Genomic DNA, 21,360 nt, shown 5'->3' with positions numbered 1-21,360 from the left:
TCTTCTACTACAGGTCAAGTAAAGCAATGTGTGCTTTACTTTGTTTTCAGAAGGCTATTTTAAGCAACAGATACATTACTGAGATTTCAAGCTCTCCTTCTGATACAGAGAAGAGAAACAAACCTGTGTCAATAAGGCACAGGTAACAGAATTAGTTGGTGTGAAACTCCTACTTATCCGAAACATATGAATCTTACGCAGCATCTTAAATCTCCGCTTCAGCCAAAACTTCAAATGGTAGTTTCCCTTCATCGACGTTCTTTGTTTATCATCAAATGTGCTTAACTTCATACCCTTTTAAAGTCAGAATCAGCACATTTCATGTTTTTTAAGTAGCTGCATGCAAGATTTGTAATTTTTGGAGTAGCACAGGTATGTCAGTTCCCTCTAGACAGTTACGCGGTATATTTCAACTGAGTTGGTGTCTATTTTGGGTAGGATTGCAGATTAGTTGGGGGGGTCTTAATTTCAAACAGAATCTAACAATACCAGCTTGTGCTCTAAAATGTGGCTGGTGGGCATTCCTTCACACAGACTCGAAGATGATATACTTGTGTATGTTATTAATCAGTTCCTGACCATCCCAATCCTGGATAAAGCAGGTGATTGAAAAAGCCCTCTGGCAACACAAGCAACTAGACACGATTCAGTTGTACAAATTGCATCTCAACAGAGAAGACTGAGCCAAAAGTCAGATTCTGCAAAGTAGGAAGAGTTTCTTGCTAGCACCTAGACAGGACTTCAGAATTGGATTCCAGTCTAAGATTTTACATCGACCAGATCATGAAATTAACGATCATCAGAGAGGAATGAATAAAATTACAGATTCTGAACATCATTTATTTTATTTGTGGTTGCTGTTGGGTTTTTTTGTGGGTTTGTTGTTTGGCTTTTTGTTTTGTTGTTGTTGTTGCTTTTTTATGTATTTGAGAACTCACAGATGCCAACATGGGGGGAAATAACCGAGAGTGCTGTGGAAACCCTGCTAGCACAGTCATTATCAGTGAGACTCGGGACAAATGCAGTCCTCAGAACCAGGTACAGATGCAAAGAGCCCTACAGAGTGAATAATACAAGAAATAGAGCAATTGAATTGAGTTCCCCAAATTTCCATTTTTAGCTGCAAAACACAGCTATTTAATGTCAGTGGACATCAGCAATAGTATTTTGCCTATTATTTCTGAAAACAAGGGAAAAGGACGGGAAGCAATCAGATGCATACATCCCGATGTATTTCCTGCAGTTCAAATAGGCACGGTTAATTAGTTGCGTGTATGTCTACAATCACTCAAACAATTTATGGAAAGGTTCTCTGTGGGACATTATACAACATTTCTCCTGACCAATATTACTAGGATTATACAGCTATTAAAATTAAATTTTACAAGAAGCTTTGTATGTGTGCTCTCCAGGGAAATTTCAAGAAAGCGTCTGGCCACAGTTAACTCAGATAAGACCAATTAGGGAAAGCTTAAAATGCTTCTCTCTCACATTAAGAACCAAACCCAAAATTATCCAACCCAAACTCCTGGATTTAAGTACCTATTGTCTCAACACTGTGGTCAGTAATTAAAAAGACTAGGTTCTAAATGGAAGCTGTAATACTGTGAGACTTAATAACGTCTTGCCTCACAGAAACTGTGATTCCTCCCAACATTGAAAGTGAGACCATTCCAAAGGTACACGTATGGCTTTTGGCTATGAGGAATCAATTCTGAGTGGAGGCAGTATCTAAGAAAACTTAGCACATTCCTTTTTTCCCCAGAGTTCTTTCAACTGCACATACTATAGTCATCACAATGATCAATATATAATTTCTGTGAGCACACATGTATCTGTGAGATAACATGCTGAACTTTAATATAGCTTTAATGTAAGCACTAATGCAGATGTAAGGCATGCTCTATACATTTGAAAAGCATTAGAAACAAGCAATGGGGGCTCATATATCCCATAGGTAAGTTCAAATATCTAGCACTTTACTGCACACACTAAGTCAAAGCTGTTTTGAAATACAGACAACAGAAGGGGACTTTTTTTTTTCCTAAATAATGCAGTATAAAAGACATAAGCAAAATAAAAAATGAGAATAAACCCATTTTTAAGGACTTCTGTTTCTAATGTTTTGATATCAGCATCCAAATCCTGAAAATAAGGAATAGTAGATGTCTGGATACAGGATCTAAAAATAGAGTACCTTTTTATTTCAATATTAGGACACTGAAAAGATATAGATTAGTGCTGAAATAAGAGAAAATTTCAGGCAGTTTTTTACTTGACGTGATTTACCAGGAACATTACAGAAACTCAGATTAGGTACCAGGAATTTTGTGGAAATGCACCTCTTTAATCTATGCCCACATATGCCCTCTTGGTTTCACAAACCAATTGTTCAGATATGAGACACTTAAATACATATTCCGATGTCTTGGTCATTTCTCAAATAGACTTGCCAAAAATTTGCATGCAGCAAATGACCATTCTGGTATCGCGAAGCTCCGCTGGTTTCAAATAGAGTCACATTAGTTTAAGCATCCCCTTTTGCAAATGGAAGTATTTAAAGATATGGGAGAATCCTTTTAACTAAGACCTCTAAAATTAACTATCAAACTGAACTTCAAAGCACCCAAATCCTAGACTGATCAGGAAATTACACTTGCGTCTCTACTTAGGTGAATTCTTTCTTTAACTTCTGCCTCTCTTGCTCTTGTCCTGTACTCAACTACGATTTTATTCTGCTGAATAGCATGCTGAAGTGTGCAGAAAGACCAGATTTGTTTCAATATAGTTCAATAAAAAAGCTGTTACTATGCATTAAGCAACCAGTATTAATCCGCTTTTAATTCTTTTATTGGACTGTTCTTTGATTAAGGATTTTTTAAATTGTACTTAAACATTAAATCCTACCTACCTATTCAAAAGAGTAGCGCCATTCTTCAGTGGCATGAATAAACCGAGAAGGATTTGTTCTGGAGGTGTCTTTTTGGGGTTTGCTCTTGTTATCTAATGCTTTCATCACAACAACTGTATATGGCAATTTGCAACAGATAAAAGAATGGCACTGATTGAACTCTAATGGATAATGGCCTTAATTTGCTGGAATGAGACAGATAGTCTGGTCTGTTTCCCAGAAAAATTCTTCCATTAGTGATATTGTGATAATTTCCATGATTATAAGGAATTCATGTTGCTAAGGCAGTGAAAGTGCACCCCCGGAGTTTTATTTATTGTCCACTCTAATTTTGTTATTTCAGTCTAACACATTTATGTTCCAAGTGTAATAGCGTTTTTGAATTCATGCCCAGCTTACGTTATAAAAATTCATTTAACAGGAGGGCTTTCTTTTAATATCTAGCATCTTCTAAAAGGACAAATATAGCTCTGGCATTTTACTTTTCTAATCACATGTTACTAAATTATATAAAGAAAGCTTGAGAGATTAATGTGATCTGGCTAAAAGAAAATGATTGTGCAGATATGATAGAGTGTCCTTACCACCTACTGCCTTAACTGAAAAGTCGAGACGATGAAGGAGAGTAATGACAGTTCTCCATAAGTCCAGCCGGATATCTAAGAACTCTACAAGAAAAAAAAAGCACCTATCACTAAGAAACAAGGGCACAGAAGAAATTAATTTCAGAGTTTTGACAACAGTTGTCTCGTGATCACTTCTGAGGATACTACTTTACCAGCTTCTTAACTACTTACACTAAATACTGCTCAACTCACACGTATGTATGGATAAACCGAACAACAGAGCATTTACATTCTCAGCTCCAGGTCACACAGTACTTCAGTGGGAATTTTTCTTTACTTTCACACCCCCGATGGTAATTGAAACGTTCAATAGTAAAATATGAAAACATCAAAATCAATCATTAACACGCTTCACTTTTAGTATCATTTTAATAGCTAGCATGTATGACTAAATAGAAACATCAGACTGGCTACAGAGAGTTTTTAAACAAAGAAAATTGTTTTCACAGTAGCTCAGACATTAATTTGGAAGATACAAACATGTTTCATACAGAAATATTGGCATATTATCCTAGCCATTCCTTTAGAGTAAAATCATTTTAGTTGTTAAATGTATTTAATATATTCATAACACTTACATAAAATGTATGTCCGTGGATTACAGGACTAAACAATTGTAGCCTCAAACTCTTCCTTTGAAATAAGCAAGTTCTATGAATCATCTTCCCTTACGTACTGTACTGAAGCTGATAATGTGGCAAAGTCTCATGAACACTAAAGCAAATTGGTGAATGCCCCCCACCTCTATGCTCCCTCAGCCATATTTGTAACCTTGCTATAAACTCCTTATTCTGTTTGGGTTAAAACACAATTGGAAGATGAACCAGTAGACTAGAATTAGCTTTCCTCCTAAAATCCGAGCCTCCTCGCTGACGCTGTATGATTTTGGATAGATAGCTGGCCATTTTGGATAGAAATACTAATGCCCCAAACTCAACCCCGCTTCACAGACTAAATATCACTCTTCTCCCTCTCACCTCTAAGCTCATTGTTTACAGAAACTGCCCGAGGTCCCTTTCCCTTGACACCAGCCAAAATCCAGCTGTTAATAGAAACTCCTCTTGACAGTTTGCAATGACCTTCTCCTTTCCAGTCTCTGATCCGTTACTAGATTTTTCATACCCTCTGACCTGTCAGTCACCCTTAACGTTTTTCTACCTTATTTATACTTCTTTTCATTCTTTCTTTTACTAGCCTGACTTCTCTCACCCTACCTTTTGCTTGCTTTCTGTCTATGGCCCTGACTGTTAACTCATCCTTTGCAGAACCCATCTCATTGCCCCTCCAGCTCTTAGTAAGGCATCTCATTAGCCTCAATCTTTGAGCACTTTTCTTCTCCTTCATCCCTTATGTTTGGATAATCTCATCTGCCAACCAAAACACAACTGACATCTCTACATCAAGACTTCCAGATTTACCTCTGACCCACAGATGCCTTCAAACAATTTTCTCTGTCTTTGGTTTCTGCACATGGATGACTTGCTATCATCGCAAAATTAGCAGAGACCTTATTTCTCAGTTACTTTAAAGCGTCATAGACTAAGTAACATTGCTAATATGCCACCTTCACTAAAACCGTCAAAACTCTCATGGTCTTTGTTCCTGATTTCCGTACCACCCTTTTCTTTAGCAAATTAAACTTTTTTTTCTGTCGAAATCCCTTCAGAATTCTGCCTTTTTCCTTTAGATATTAGAATCTCAGAATGGTTTGGGCTGGAAGGGACCGCTAAAGGTCATCCAGTCCAACCCCCCTGCAGTGAGCAGGGACATCTTCCACTAGATCAGGTTGCTCAGAGCCCCCTCCAACCTGACCCTGAATGTTTCCAGGGATGGGGCATCTACCACCGCTCTGAGTAACCTGTGCCTGTGTTTCACCACCCTCAGATCCTTCACCTCTTTCACATGAGATGTATATCTGATGATTTACAAATTGGCTCAATTTGGATAGATTTACACAGGGGCATCAAAAATACGTTCTTGATTCCAGAATACTAATTCAAAGTTTCAGCATATCAGCGTAAGTATGCAATTCATTGTCTGTGTATTTCTGTATACAGACACGCGTCAATGTGTGTAAACTTAGCTATATCCTTCCTGGAAGATCATGTTGGCAGTTTATCTGCTTCTTTTGTATTTAAAAAAATGAATATAAATACTGATACTACACATCTTTGCAGTTTTCACACCAACTACTTACTTAAGATTTCTGAAGATTTTTTAATAGATAAACTTTAAAGATGGTTATAAATAAATCCATTAACAGCACCCAGAGACAAACTAAAACCAGGAGAAGTTTTCCTACTGCACTGTTATAAAACAGATTAAAAAAACCCCCAAACCAACCCAAACCCAAAAAACCAACCACACAAAAAAGTAAATACATCTGAATGGATGAGATTTTGAAAACAAGTATCTGCATTGGTACAGTATAAATATTTGGCTGCATAGCAGCTAGCTCAGATACTGAAAGCAGAGCAACAGCAGTAGTATGCATGTGCTAAACTTGATGCACTTACGGAGGTCAGTGGGGAAATTTTGTTGACCAAATCCTATACTGTGTATTTTATTAGAAGCAACCTGTATAAGGAATAAAGCTTCCGTTTAGTTGGTTGGGTTTTGTGTGCCTGCAAAGCTGTGAACACCTTTTAAGACCCCATTTCTGTTATGCTTACAGGAACTTATCTGATAAGGATATGTGTCCTTTTAGGCACATGTCAAAAATCCCAACCTAACCTTCAGCGCAGCAAGGCTGGGTGATCACTAGGGGGACAAGGGGGGAAGGAACACATGCTCTTGCATTAAACAACATAAGATAAATCTCAGAACAGAGGCAGCTTGTGTCTTTCACACGAGACAGCATGTCAAAGATGCACCTCAAACTGCTATTTCCCGTGCAAACTACAAACTGCTTTATCTTCACAACGTCCATATCACAACTCCAAAAAGTCAGTCCTTCAAATTACACAAGCAAAATACTTTTTCCCCTACTTTGCCACATGAAAATTTTGGTACTCGTAGTCAGTTGTTTTCAAAGCAGTCCTATAAAACAGTCATATTAATGAACTACAGGGTTTTTGTGTTTTGGTTGGGTTGGATTTTTTTGTATTTGGTTCCCCCCCCCTGCAATTTAACCCTTGAGGTAATAACAGAAAAAAGGTATGTACCTGGAGCCAAATCATTCTAATTAAATTTGCTTTAAGATGAGCAGATAAATGAAGGAACTATTTTTCAGCCTATGAAAAATTTTTTCATAAATGTGTGATCTGCTAGAAGTAGTATTACTGTATGCAGTTCTCATCAGGGGCATTCCTTCAAGAGAAATACAGGCCAGCCGGAGACAGATCAAAGAAGATCACCGAGAACAACAGTAAGTCTAGAAAGTACAATCTACTTTGAACGTAATGTCTGGAAAAGCCTGAGGAAGACTTAGTAACAGTTTTTAAATGCATACAAGTCTGCTGTAAAGAGGAAGATAAGTCTGTTTTCATGTCCGTAAACAAGATGTAATGGCTTCCAATATCAGCAAGGAATTGCTGATTAGCGCAGTACTGGGACAGACTGCATCAGTGAAGTCATGGAGTATCCAACACTAGAGGTCATTAAGAACAGGTTAGAGAAACATCTGACAAATGACAAGCATAGCTGATCTTGCCTTCAGGTAAGAAGATAACCCAAATAGCCTTGAAAGTATTCCTATTTTACATCCTATGTTATTTTTATTATGGTCTTTTTGAATATTAAGTATACTCCAGAAAAAGATTCTGACGCAATTCCACAATTTCTCTTATTCTCTAATAGAAACATCACATTCAGAGCAACCTGTGAGATGCATATTATAACACCAGAAAGGAGTCTCATTTTAAGTATCACATCTTAAAATTTAGGACTGTATTCCGGACCTGTGTTTGCCTAAACTATTACCGATTTTGCAACTGATCATCTTAAACACTATTTTACACCTTTTGCAATTTGAAAACCACCATGTTGCAAACATTCGTTTTTTAACCTTAAAAAACTAATTACTATTTCAATTAATTAGTATATAAAACCTTCGATCTATACCAACAATACTGACCTACTCTCTATTCCAAACAAGCTTGTGATTTACCACTGATTAATTCAAAATATTACTTAAGGTGATCACATCTAGCTGCATATATGTCAAACTATAAATAAAACAGCTAAATACAATTATATTTAATATAGTATATACAATTATTAATCTATTTATAATACCTTAACATATGCAACATATATAGTTTAAAACATAAGTAAAACAAACCCAGAAAAAAAAATCACAAAAATGCCGTAGGGCTAGCAGAAGTTTGGGAGAACTACCCAAATGTAATACTTCAATATTGTAATATTTTACTGCTTAAGAAGATAATTGAAGTTTGGGTCAGAATTCACTAACAGATTATTCAGAATTATTTGTAATTTTGACAACGTGTTCTCTCTGACGTATACATCTAAGATACGAAAGAAAATATCAAGCATGACTACCATTCAAACACAGCACAAAAAAAAAAATCTTCTGACAATTTATCTTTTTTTTTTTTTAGATAAAGGATAGAACTGCAATCAAAGACTGCAGAAGAGAACTAACAATCAACAAAAAAAAATACAAAATGCTTCTAACAACTAGAGACATTCACTTTACTCAACAGGGAAACAAAAGAAACGTAGCAGAAAAATTAATACCAAAGGAACATTCAGTCGCATTTATTAAAAGATTTTGTACCTCTACTTTTATTCGGATTATGAAATGGCAAATCCGAAGGGGGAACTACTTAGAAGGGGTGGCAGGCTCCTACACCTGCTTTTTTCCACGCTCACTAATCGCAAGACCAAGAAAACTGCCTCAGTTGTGGAAGGCTCATGTTCAAGTCCCTGCTTCATGGGATTCAGGACAATCAGAGATGAAAAAAATCTGCTCTGAGGTCAGACTTCAGTGGCACTCCCACAGCATTGAGGAATATCCTACCTAGACATCTTCCCAAATGGAAAGATGCATTTAGATCCGAACATAGACACTGCAGCATAAAAATATTCATGAAAGCTTTTGTGCCATTTCAGCAAAAGCAAATATAAAAATCTCAACAAAAACTGGCTGTGACACGGATCATTCTCCAGCAGCCATCTTTATCTGGCCTGTTTCCGGTGCCCGACAGAATTAGACAGCAATGTATCAACCATCCGTCATGTAAATATTCTTCCTTCTTCATATAACAAGGGAATTCTTGCGTGACTCTTATGCTTTCATCAAAATGATGAAATACTTGTATGAAATAATAGGCATTTCACAAAACAACATTTTCACATGCTTGCGTAAGTATTCAACACAAGCAGAACTTTATGACCAGACTTGACCGAATTTCTACCCTCAGACTGAGGAAACACTGAAGTGAGCTAAATCTACCTCCCTCTCAAGCACAAATTGCCTCACCCTGCGAATGAGGCCAGCTGGCAAACTGACTGATTACTGTTGGTACGGACATCCTGGGATCAGCATGCAACAGGAGGACTTTTTTCAGTGCTGAAAGAGCCAACGAATGGCACCCGTAATCAGTTTGCCCAAAGGTTCGCACAAGGATGTCAATTCTGTTTTAATTCAAGGGGTTCATTTTTGATGTTCTAAAGGAAATCATCAAAGTTGAAATTCGGAAGCCAAGCTGTTGGTTCCGAGGAAACACGTTACTGCCTCGGAGCAGAGAAAACAACAAACTTCATACAAAATCCAGATTTTTCTCGCACAGATGACATTATCTGCGATCCCAAGAAATATCTTTTGAAACATTAATAAACTATACGAGATGAAGGTGTCTCAAAGAGGCCAGCGTCCTCATTAATTCCTGCAGTAAGCACTGAAGTTGAAAACAACTTCTGTAATAAAACCAATGACCTCCGAGTCTTCTGTTCCTTGAACCCAGCTGCCCAAATGGGAACTCGGTGCATATTTTTGATCATTCTATGTATTTTGTATACAAACACTGCGTTGTTCTCCACATACTACAGTCTCTGTTCTTAGAGCCACAAGCTGCAGCTGTGACCCAGCCTCCAAGGCCAGGAAGCGCACCCCGGGTTGCCAGGGGATGGATGTCACTCGTTGTGGGTGAGGAGGGACTCTTAAGGAGACTGGTTTCTCAGGTAAGCCCAATGTAACAAAAGACATCAGATTTAGCCAAAGTGAGAAAATGTGCCCCCAGGTGTACAATTAAAAATCACGAGCTCCGTTTTCAAAAGCCTACCTTACACCCAGTAGCAAGGAAATGACACTATGAATGAAGATGCCGAGGGAAGGCCAGCTTCAAAGATATCAGAGATGAGGTAAAAAGGTGCTGATTTAAAAGGGAAGCTGAAACATTTAGCTTATCCAAAGCATTATTTTTATAATAGCAGAACCATATTTAGCTAATGCATTCACACATGGAATTAATTAAGCTGTATTTAAAGCATTCCATTTATAATTATTAATTTTCCATTTCCTGCAAATCAGACTAACGAGGCACGTACTTCATTTTGAAATTATTTTTTAAGAGTTTGCATAAATTGGAATGGCTACATAAAATTTATACTCAGTTGGAAGACCTAGGCTGCTGTGTGTTGAACATAATTTAGTTTGGCAATAGGGTAGGTGAGGCGGGCAAGCTTTTATCACTACATTGCTAATAATACACTCAGATAAAAGTTTTATTTTTACAGTTACATGGTTATAACCTATCAGAAGTCTGCCCAGACAAAAAGTTAAGTAAACTTTCAGAGAGAAACCAAGAACTATTTTTTTTCTTTTACCTTACTGCTCTTCATCTCTTCAATCTGTGGCGTTTTTTTGTTTGTTTGTTTTTGCTGGGTTTTTTTTCTTTGTTCGTTTTTTTGTTTTATTAATCACAGCATGCATGCCATTGCTTACTTAGAAGTACTAAACAAAACTTGAACCTGAAGTTTTAATATTACAAATAGAACAAAAAACACTATCTGAAAGTAACTACTTTGGAGCATTTCGTGATAGAAACTGATGTAGAGAAGACACAGAAAATCTTAAAGACACTGGTTCCGAGATCACCAAAGTCTGAGGCTCAGATCTGCACAGAATAGAAAGTTGAATCAGTTCTGCTACACAGAGCGGCCTCAGGGGATGCCATGTTCTGCTCCCATATTTTGGGGGAAGAACATGCGATGAGCGCATGCAGTTCCGTGAATGAGCTGAGCGAGTAAGAAGGAGCAGGAAGTAGGTGATAAAGGGTAAAATGCTTTTTTGCCCATTTCCCACATCCCAGGCATTGGGGAGGAAGTGGGATGCTTCTTTTTCAAAACAATGTGCTTTCTCTCCATAAGCAGAGGCAGGAAAGGCTCAGAAGAGGAATTTGAGCCATTATCATTTCCTATCAGCACATACCTCATTTTCAAAGCTGTAGCTAGCCCATAGCAACCGTTCATATACCTATGTGCAGAAACACATACTTTCTGGTCTGGTTGTTAAAGACTGTTAAAGCCTAAAAACATTAACATTATGGAAAAAAGAGAGATGAAGGTCAAGTAAGTTCAGTTCGACTAATGTAGCCTGAAGAGTCCAGTTTGCACTGAAAATGTCTGGCTGGTAGTTGTAGGTGTATTTGTAAATTACCCACACAATTTTTCACTAATATCTTTTTTTCCCAGTGACTACTTTAGGGAACTCCAATCCTTTTTTTAATTAAAATTCAGTAAAACCAAACAGCCCAATTTAAAGCTTGTCAATACCATTCATCCTTTCAGGTAGTGCAGTTTTACACAACGCAGATACGTCAGGTGTTCTCGTCAGCCAGAAACCTCAAATTAAGGTAAATTGTTGATCAAAAACATTTATTTTATTTTCGAGGCCCATATTTACTCACAGAGCACTGTTTCAGCAGATATAAAGTACTTGGCAAGTTCTAAATTGAGGTAAAACACCTTTAAAGGAAACATGGATTTCTCGGAGCTTAGACTGCTTTGCAAAATGGCGTGAGGTAGTGGAAGCTGATAGAGTTAATGGTAAAAAGGCAGAAAAAGCAGAATTTATAGTTGGCTCCCAAAAATCTGACATGACAGTGTTTCCTTATTGGGAATGGAAGTTATAGAAATGGCAATGCTCAGAATACATGAGTATTTAGGTACTTCCAAACTGAACTGTGCTCCTCCATAGTCCTGCTTGCAAGATTACCAGCTAGCACTGCTGAGAATGCTTTCAGAAATGGCTTAATATAAGCAGTGCAAATCAAAACCCAAAGTCAGAGAGTACTTCTCCATTAACTTCAGGGGCCCTTAGATCGAGAGTAGAATAATGCTTCAGTGGTCTTTAAGAAAAATGAAAAAAGTATCCTCAAGAGAGAGGAACCTAGAAGAAGCAGCTCTACTAAAAAGTGAATCTGGACCTTTATTCAGCTTCTATCATGCTATAAGAATATATATCCACAAAATGAGAGCTGGTTCACATCGTTTCTTTTTTCAAACTTAAGCTGTGAAGCCCATTGTGATAATTATCTGCCTAGCAGCTGGGCTAGATTCCAAAAGGGACTCAAGAATAATATTATCTATTATGTTCCAGTTCTTTCTTTCAAAGTAGTAAAACACATCTGAGAATTACTCTTCTGTGGAAGGCAGTCAGTCAGTCTTGAGGGGCTGTCTCATATGGAAACACCTTCTAAGGACAGCAGCAGCCAGAGTCTATCTGGAGTGCTTTCCTCTATTACTCGTCTCGCGCTGATCCGACAGTGCTTGTGTAAAGGTAGCTATCTGAATTACAGTGAGGGGTACTTCACAGCTAGGAGCAAACCAAAATCAGAAGGGTGCAAAGACAGCTTCAAAATACCTGAGTCAGCACACTCTTGTGAGCTGCGGGTTCTGTGCCATAGCACTTCATAAAATTAAGTTTCACCAAATACACTTATACCAGAAAGCAAACACAAACAGTCCATTTGGTGAGACAGAACTGTATTTTTCTTATCATTCAAAATGCCAGTTAATTGAAATCAGGAGTAATCTTTCCCCAAAATCAATGATTCCCACCATTGCCCACTGCAGAGGTTCTGGAAATTCTCCTGAACATTTAAGTGTGGCTATTGCTTTAACACGATGCCAGTGCACATTCATCACTGAGCTTCTGCTGGTAAGAAACTCATCTAAATAAAGCCATTTTGAGGAAAAAACATTTCCCACTCATCCAGTCATACAGTTTGCTACATTTGCAGCAATTTTGCAAACCCTTCTTGTTCATATTAAAAGCAAACATTTGGATTAATTTTAACTAATACTTGTACAGAGAAAAGTGCTAGACAATCCTAACACACTCGTTTTTGAACGTTTTAAATGTTTTATATTTTAAACGTACTTCTGTAAGACTATCATAAAAAATGCAAGTTCATAGCTAACAAGAATCTCATGAAAATTGGTATGCCTAGATCTTAAATGTAGGGAGTTTGTTAATTTTATAACTATTCATCATTTCATTATTATTAAACTCCCCAGTAAATCTTCCCTACAGTCTCGTTTCAGAAAAAAATAAAAGCAAAAAAAATCTTCCTAAGAAAAAACTTTAAGCTATCTGAATGCCTGATCATCTGCCAAAATTCTACTGCTAAAGCTACCATTCAGAGTTATACTGAAAAAAGCAGCTGAGTAGAAGAGAATAGACCTGCGACTGCTTTGAGGCATTTTCCAGTCTTTCTATGTGCTTGTCCACAACTTGTATGAGGCTTAAATCTCTGGTAAAAGAGTAACTATCTAGCGCTACTGTACAAATGAGCATACTTTGACTTTTGATATTATGGGCAAGAAATCTTTCTTACATTCTATTCTTTTCTCTTTTGTTGCTAAAAAAATTTCCAAGGAGTCATTAAAACTTGGCAGGGTGGCAAGGTATTACAAGAGGACAGAGAAAACATGCTGTGCACAGCACAGTCTGTTTCTCACAGTCAGAAATGAGGGTCAGTTGGAGTGAAAAGAACTGTAAGCTCCAAGGGAAGATTTAGGTGAAAGTAAGTAAGTAAGGCTTTTTATCATTTTCACCCTTTTCTCTAGATGCTTTGAGCCTTCGGGGGAAGGAAAAAAAAACCAACAGTGTTTGAAGTTGTTGTTTCTGAGTAAATATAATCAACTGCACAGTTCCTGGGAGTTAAAGAACTGACAGGTACCAACTTCAGCTGGATTGATCAGACGAGCACAAATTGAAAAGAGACCCAGTGCTAGAACAAGCAGGTCACATCATTTCATCCTCAGTGAGATGTCAAATGTCAGGCCCATCACTGGAGACAAGAAGAACTATGTGAACACATAGTATACATGCAATTCACCTTTTCTAGTCTCCAAGAATTAGTTCAGTCCAATGGCTCCCATCTCAAACACCACATGCAGAGATGGCCTGCACTGCCCACAAGTTTCACAGCCACTGCTGGTTTAAGCTGAGACACTGCGCTCTGAGGCTTACCATGCCTTTCCCTACCATTCAACACACCCACCCCACCCCCCAGTATCTATTATTCCCTATTATTATAGGGAAGGCATCCTCCAAATTCAGACTATCCTCAACTGTGGCCTAACATTCACCCATCTTAAGTAAAAGAAAAGAGAAGTACTCGCTCTCTTCTCCTTTATCTTTCTTGCTTAGACCTTTCCTTAGCTCAAAGGGAAGCAGAAATTCTTTGTATAAAGCAACATTCACACTGATGAGTGATAGTTGTTTGGGTAGCTTATTTCACAGCTTATTTAACCATAGATATATTTGAGTCATTCTAACACAACTACATCACCTACAGCTCGATAAATGCCTGAAGCAACTGGAGTAATTACAAAAATTCTAATCAGGGACTACAGCCCAGACCTTGTGCATTAGAGGTGCGTGGTACACACATTGCCCCAAGGGACCAGACCTGAGAGGCTGTCTGTCCGGAAAAACCATTCCAGGAGCCAGCAGCATGCATCGGGTCCAGCTGGAGCACATGGCAAACCACTTCATGCTACATATGTTTTTGAAAACAGCAGCAGTACACACATGGGAAAAATACGGGCTTTTTAATAACTCTGCTTTATAGACAGAAGAAATAATAATGCTAGTTTCTTCCAGCTGTCCACTAAGACAGCTGAGTTCATAAACAAAAAGTTCATAATCTACGTGTAATAGATTTTGCTTCCTCAGGCAACGCAGTGCTATGGAATTGTTTAAAATGGACTTTTCTCTGTGTAATCAATAAAGCTTTCACAGAAAGATTGGTTCTGTTCCAAAGACATTTTTAGCTGCTTGCACAGGACTCCCGAACACCAAATAAGTCTTTAATCAATTTCTACCTTATAACTCTCTCCCATTTCTTTATAACCCCTCCTCCAAGTACACTGAGTTTAATGGTGAAAGATTTATTTAAATCACAAATCTAAAGAAAAATTTCAACTCATAGTTTGTAACCCAAATTGACACTACATGCAACTTAAGTTTTACTGACAGAAAAAGACATATTTTATAGTGTATTTCATTATTTCCTCATTTTAAAATGTGTGCAGGGAGTATTCTGCAGGTAAAGACTTACAATGATGTTCAACATAAGTAGAACTTAAAATATATCCCATAACGACATACATATTTTCAAAGAGTACACATGAAAGTATCAGCTTTTCCCTCTGAGAGCAAAATGCAGGTTAGCCTCAGTTTCCAGCTTGCATTGGGTAGTTAAAGCACGTTTAGCCTGTACCTGACTAACACAGAAATTCACAGTGCCAGAATGCAACTAAGTCACTTCGTTCTTAGTACTGAATAATGCAAAGCAATAGTACAGCAACTGGACAGTATGTCCAGGTTCCGCATGATTTTTAACCTCCTAACAGCCATTGAGGTGTTTGGGGTTTTTTAACTTTACATAGATTTCCATTAAAAACTGGAGGTTTAAATGGTTAACATAACCAAAATCGGAATATCTGCATTCTTATCGGAACAGATGTACACAGAATTCTCGCTTTTGGTCTTTATCATAAAATTTAATCTTTCACCATAATCACAAGGCAGAAATTTGATTAGGCATGCAAAACCTAAAATTATAGAAACTTAATTTGGGCTTTTGTATACACTAAAATTGTAATCAATATAGATGGAAATTCACTACTCATTCACCCGCATCAGTGTTTACCCACTCATTATGGATAATGAGTGGTGTTTACCCACTCATAATGACCATAAACATTGCCATGTGTAATCCAGTGGTCAGGCACACAGCACAGATTTACCTGTATTTTTCTTAAGTTACACAAATTTTTTTCCATACACCTCAGAATAATTCATCTGACTTCACATGATCTCCCCAGGTTTCTCTTGCCATAGCAGAGTGCTTGACTGTTCTCCTGGGATCTTTTTATGGAACGGACCCCTTCATAAACTAATCCCTTGCTCACAGTTGGAAGAGCCTTGACTCACTGTTAGCCTTTCCTCAGAAAGATTTTCCACAGGGCAAAGGCTTAAAAGATGAGACAGAAATACATATTTTGATTAGGGTTACAAGACAAACTTGCTTTTGTCTGGTTCTGTGAATAATTCAGTAAGAGGCAAACTCCACTACTTTTGCGTGGTTCTTAGCACATGGAAGCACCGACTCCGAGAAACACATCGACAGCACGCCTTGGCAAAGGCCATGAAATAAAAAGAATACCACAACATACAATGCCAATCTGAAGAACAGCACCTCAATATGCTCTGTGATAAGATGACAAGCTTAGTGCAGATAAAAGGGTAAAGAGCGGGGGTCTCTCCGCTCTCCTTTGGTCTTCTTCAGGGTAAAGGATTGAAAGAAAGATTCTGGAGAGAAACAAAACTCTCCCAGCCCCATAGGTAGGCTTTTTCACCATGGAGGTACCATTTAGTCATGAAATAAGCATTTTTATAATTCAGTACTTTCAGTGCTTTTACTATAGTCCATACCACTGCAGTGAAGGCCACCTCAGGGATCAAAATTCCACTGTGCTACACGTCAGTGTACAACAGAACAAAAGACAGCTCCCAAATCCCCTGCGCTTGCCCGTTTTCCTAGTCCACATCCACTTTCTTCCCCACTAAAATCAAACTGAATACACTGCTATAAGGAGGTTTTACTCTCAAGAATTCTTTTCCTCTGCTGAAATAGTTTTGCTAAATTTCACCTAGAGAAAATGGTCCAATACAGAATTTAGATGTCTTATCCCTCATTCCATAATGCTGATAACTGCCATAAAAGGCTGACTTCACTACTTTTATATTGAAAAGGGAAGTTTGATAGTGCTACGACTAGTTAATGTGTTAATATAACATTTGGCTTTCCTCATATGCCAGCCGCTTTCTCTAATAGAACTACAGCAACAGAAATATCGAGCAGTCATTTGTATACGGTATTCAGTTTCATTTCAGGAACTGAAAACTTGTCTGAATGTGAAGAAAAACTGCCTAGAGGCTCAATCCCACAAGGTGCTAAGTGCCCACAGCCCTCAGAGAAATCATCTATATTCTGAGATTTTTAACCTGTTCTTATTCAAGCAAACTTCTCTTGACTTCTCTTGCAGGAGGAGTTTGCACAAATGAGGAATAAGGAATGATACAGGCTTGTTTGCAGATGGAAGCCACTATGAGATAAATTAGGGAGTGAATTCCAAGTCTTACAGCTGTTCTCCACTAACACCCAACATGGCCACATTTAGTCCATACAAAAATATTCCCAGTGTGGAATTAGAGTGCCCACAGGGGAGCTACTGTAGAATTGCCATTCTGGATTACTCTGAAAAAGAAGCACAAGAATTTTGCATGCAATGGGAACTGGGGCTGCTCAGTGTGTTTTACAGCTAGATCTCAAACACCATTCACTTTACCCACGGAAGTGGCAAAAGGATGCCAAGGAGGCTTTGCTTTGCCAAGCAAAGATAATCTGGCTCCAATGCCAGTTGCCTAAGGCTGTTTCAGAGACAAGAGAATTCTTTTTTCTTTTTTTTTAAGGTATGAGCATAATTAATTTCAGCATTTACAAGTAAGTATTACAGAGATGGTAGAAGTAGGCTAGATAGATAAAAGCAGACAGAATCAAGAAATAAGCAACAAAATCCAAGGCCTCACATATGGGTGCATCCATGCATTAATTAAATTATATTCCAAATAGCACCTTTGAGATTAACCATGTTAAAGGAAGTATTAGGCAATTTTCATTAACAACAGTCAATGACTGGTTATCTCGTATTTCCGATTTCCTGATATTTAACATCTGTGAGCTTTGATTGTCTCATTACCTTCCCCTGCCTAGCACATATTCTTGACCTCCCACTTTGAACTCAGAGGATCTCAGAAAAGATTAATTTTTTTTTTCTGTCTGCAGAGGAACTAGTAAAATTGTATACAGTCTGCTCTGAGAGACAACGGTAACTTGAAGAGCTCTACTCTTTTTTTTTTTACCTCTGAGAAGATGTGAAAGTTGGTCAGCCTGGTCACAGGACAGAAAACAGACTATCGCATCCTTAGAACTTACATATTAAGAAGGCAAAATATCTGGCTTATTGTAAAGGTGAAGAGATCGCTAACCGGAAGAGTTAGCAGAAATTAAAACGTGGACTTTTATTTATTTACATAGGTTGAATCCAAGAGAGTACTTGTACGTACAGTATAACATGACAGGAGTCTGACCTGTTGCATTAGCTAGATACTACGGCAATCTAAGTTATAGTAGCATCTTATGTGGGTTTCCTAAGACTGCTTCTCCTGACATAAAAAAAAGAAACAACTATCAGGCAGACATACAGCATTTAATATCCCAAATAAGTTAATTTAGCCTTTCCCCTCCTACTGCAGTGTCAATCTATCACATTACTGACATCTGCAGCAGAGTGCATGGCTACCTGTCCATTTGGTGGTGAAAAAGTAAAATGACCTAGAGTAGTAGTTTAAATTTATTTCAACTATTGATTTCAAAATCAATTTCAACGCTCAGGAGGTGGTATCTGTAGCTAAGACACCTTGGTAGCAAGTTTTTGCACTCTACCGTTAAGTATCTACTGTCCCTTCTGTTTCAAATGTCACCATTACTGCGTTTATTTTTTGCTGAATTAATAGCAATAGCATTGCATTTTACTGCAGTATGTCAGAACAATTAAAATGCCGGCACTCGTGGCTATCTGTATTCTCCATGACAATCAAGTTACTGCAGATTCATTAAACAGCAATGAAAAAAATTATCTTTGGGGTGCTGATTTGCCATAAAAAGACGACTGTAACTGATCCACATCAGGTATCTGACTGATGAACTCCGCCTCACTAACTCTGTACATATACAAGTGAATGGATAAGCATTTACCTCAGTTATACTGAGGGATCTGGCATCTAGTTACTTGCATTCCTGAATTTATCCAGCTAACCTTTCCTAGTGCCAGGCCATAGCCTTCCTGAGCAGAGCTCTCTCTTCAATCAAGAGCACTTGCTAAGCTTATTTCTATGGAGTGTCTTTTCACCTAAACTTAAGAGTATCTTGCAACTTGCCTACTACATGACCTAACCTAGTTGCGCCTTTTTTTCTGGAGTCTCTTATCTGGTCCTCTGCTCTTCAGTTTTCTGCATCTACTTACTACCACCTCGTAATTCCAAACTGGTTGTGGTACTTTGCATAAACAGCTCTCTCTGGTGGGGACCTTTAAATTGCACCTGAATTAAGCCATTCAGAGTATTTTACTTCCCATTTTTTAACACTTTGTTTTAATCTGTAACATATTCTCTGCATATTCCCTACCAGAGACTCGTTTTGCCTTATTTTTCCATTGCCTAATGCATTTTATATGTATTTTTTTAAAATTATTTTTTTACAGTCCAAAAAAATGCAATGGTAGTGAATACCGAAACAAAAGCAAATATTTATGAGAAACGTTGGCCAAGGAACACTCCTACAAAGACAGATATGGTTATTATATGTTAAATCATAAACTGCTTGAGAATCAAACATAAGATGCTTATACTGAAAAAGGACAAATGCTACACTTGATTATATTAACAGTAACAGCATGTGTCAAACCAGTACAGAAATCCTTCTGCTCTGCTAGCGATGCTCAAGCTTCAACAGCAGGACTGATTGGATTCAATTTGGGACACGACATTTTAAAAAGACAAATTGAAAACCAAGCAGATGAGAACAACAAAGATAACAAAAATGGCTCAAATAATTATTCAGAAGGGTTTATGTTTTGCATTCTTTTCACATGGATAAAGAAAACAGAGCTTGAGAAATATCCCTAAAAGAAAGATGGAGTCAAAAAAGGCAGTTTCCTCCAATACTAAAATTGCTGTGTTTATTGCTTTCTGTTTAATAATCTGAGTGAAGGAAGGAAAGATGAACAGGCAGAAAAGTGAGGTTATCTTCCCATTTGTTATGACACAACATCAAATAAAGATGTGATAACTATGGAAGGTGAAGAGGTATGGACTAAAGGCAGTCTGAATGCATGATACATGAGTATTTTCGTGTGTATACTGTGGTGAGATCTGTATGTTCCAGGGTTGGTAAGTGAGCACCTATTCACTATTTAGTTACCTATCCTCGCTATATATCTGAACACACTGCTGAGTAAAAGGCCTTTCATTTCCTGAAAGGGCACAATTTCTCTTCCAGTAATTTCAAGTTCTTGTATAATGTTCAACACTATGATTAAAATTTTATAGAAAATTAATTTCCTTCAAAAAAATAAAAAATAAAGCCAGAACACTTCTTTTTCTCCTCCCTCCTTTCCCTAGAAACATTTGCAGAAGAAAAATAAAATTTAAAAAAAAGAAGAAAGGAATCCAATGCTAGTGAAATTAGACCCTGAATGTTTCATCTTGCCAGCCACCCATCTGGAAAGCCTTCTTAAATTCAGTTTTAATAAAGTCAGAAAAGTACTTCCGAGTACAGGGACTTGAAATCTTGAATTTAATTAAACATTATATAGCAAATTAGTTCAGTGCGTCTCCGTTGTATCCTGTGTAGTCCATATTCAAGAGGACACTTCTGTTTTCTGTATTAACACAGTGTCCTAAGCACTCCATGTTTTACTGTCTCAACATGCCCTGCAGTCAAGAACCGATAATAACATGACCAACCAAGGTCAGTCATTCTGCTCAGGATGGAAGGACTCTTCTCTTCTGGTACCATAGGTACCATTTGCAGATGCTCTTTAGAGAGCTAGTGAGGAATTCAGGCTGTGAGGTCTCCACGGTCTGAATCTCTGCAAGAAAATTAATTGCAGTAGGGAGGAGAGATAACAGCAACAGATCACTCAGAAGCTGTATTTCTGGAGAAGGTTTAGTGCCAAGGGCATTTTCAGAGACTTCAGCTACCAAACTTCGTATGTTCCTAGTAAATGTCCAAAAAAATGAGATTTTTCAGAGACTAGTGACTTGATAGGCAAATTTCATAAAGATGGAAAAAACTCATCCCAGGCAAAAGACAGTTCCTCTGATCTCAAGCCTCTGCTCCACCACACAGAGGATATGAGATCATTTGGATTAAATGGTTATATGATTTTATTAGCATGGGTAATAAGAATTTTTCCTTAACTCAGTTTCAGAAAATGGCTGAGCTGTTTTAGCTGAAATAGCAGGAAAAAGATATCTAAAAGAGACACTCTATATGTGGTGGGGAAAGGAGGGAAGGTCACATGCATTTTAAAGCTACAAAATTACCTGAAAATAAGGTCTTACAGCAAAAAGCAATGGGGGACTATGACAATAAGAAGCACTATCAAGTACACCTCTCATATCTATGGAATAACAATTGCCTGAGGTAAATATAACCACTTACAATCTTTTCAAACTTAAATGCTGAAAGAAAGTAGTCTAAACTGAGTGTAAAT

Source organism: Nipponia nippon, unplaced genomic scaffold, assembly GCF_047370975.1.
Source record: "Nipponia nippon isolate SJK-2023a ecotype South Korea unplaced genomic scaffold, ASM4737097v1 scaffold_6, whole genome shotgun sequence".
NCBI classification, from domain to species: Eukaryota; Metazoa; Chordata; class Aves; order Pelecaniformes; family Threskiornithidae; genus Nipponia; species Nipponia nippon.
Note: the sequence above shows the minus strand (reverse complement) of the source record.